Source organism: Acanthisitta chloris, unplaced genomic scaffold, assembly GCF_000695815.1.
Source record: "Acanthisitta chloris isolate BGI_N310 unplaced genomic scaffold, ASM69581v1 scaffold23474, whole genome shotgun sequence".
Lineage (NCBI taxonomy): Eukaryota > Metazoa > Chordata > Aves > Passeriformes > Acanthisittidae > Acanthisitta > Acanthisitta chloris.
The window spans coordinates 117,599-118,807 of record NW_008669139.1 but is presented as its reverse complement, the minus strand read 5'-3'; positions in this window follow the sequence as shown (position 1 = coordinate 118,807).

Here is a 1,209-nt window from a genome sequence, read left to right as displayed (position 1 = left end):
TTATGAGGGGAGAAATTATTTCCAAGAACCACATTAGAGTAAGTCCCCCTTAGGATGATGCAAAAGGAGAGTTCCAGTGTATTACAGAATTAGCATGGCTATGGCTTTCTAAGCTTCTAAGATCCTTTAGTATCAAGGGGAAAGGGAAAGGAGAGTCAGGCAGCCAGAACAGGAAAATTTTTCTATTGGGAAACCATTAGAAAGATGCAATGTGGTGGCTGGGACCCAGGCAGAATTTAAATCTCATCCCTTTTCTATAAATAATGCATAAGTATAATTGTATTTTTTTAAATGCACAGCCCAGAGAGATGTAAGCTGTCTTGATTGAACTGGGATGTAACATGTCAGACTGGAATACAGAGATCCCAAGTTCAGGGGTCCTGAGCAGTGTGTTCCAGCTGCTGGGTGCTCTCCTCTCCCACTTGAGATTCTCGGGAGCAAAGGGATGAGGATACTGTGCCAGGAGCAGAGCAGAGGCTGCAGCCTCTTGCTTTGAGGGTTGTCTCTAATGTACTGCAACCACCACCAGAAAAATGGGATGTTTACCATGAATAATGTTTGATCTCTGCACCCTGAGTGGAGTATTTACCACCTGGATCCAGAGTTGTGGGGTTGTATCTGTGTCAGCTCAGAGTGACACAACTCACACAGAAAGCTTTTGTGGCAAATGTTTGAGTTCCTTGTGGGAATTCAGGGTGGACAAAGAACAGAGGGCATGCCCGTCCAGTTTTCAGGGATAATGCTGCTCTGTGCCTGGGACCCTTACGTGGTGCTCAGTCACTGTGCTGCCTAAGTCACTCATGTATTTCTGTCATGATACCCTAGGCACGGCTTCATTACTGCCATGATCCCTGTGCACCATCCTGTAGGAGATGGGGTGATGTGACACCAAAGGCCTCAGTGGTCATTGCTTTTGAATTTTTGTGAACCTGGCTCCAAAGAGGTGTACAATTATGGGTTTCGTTGTAAAATCATGCTAACAGAAGTCATAGTGCTTTATGCCACATCAGCTTAACCCATATGTCCTTGTGGCTCAGAGCACAAGGTCTGGCTTTGCCCTCATTCTCTTTGAAAGTCCATTCAGATTGTTTTTGTATGAGTTTGTGCCAGGCATGGGAATTTGGTTTTGGCTTGACAATGCTCAGCTCTGCATCATTGCAAGCAAGTAAGGAGAAACTTTTGTAAAGTTTTGCCCTGTTACAGTCCCTC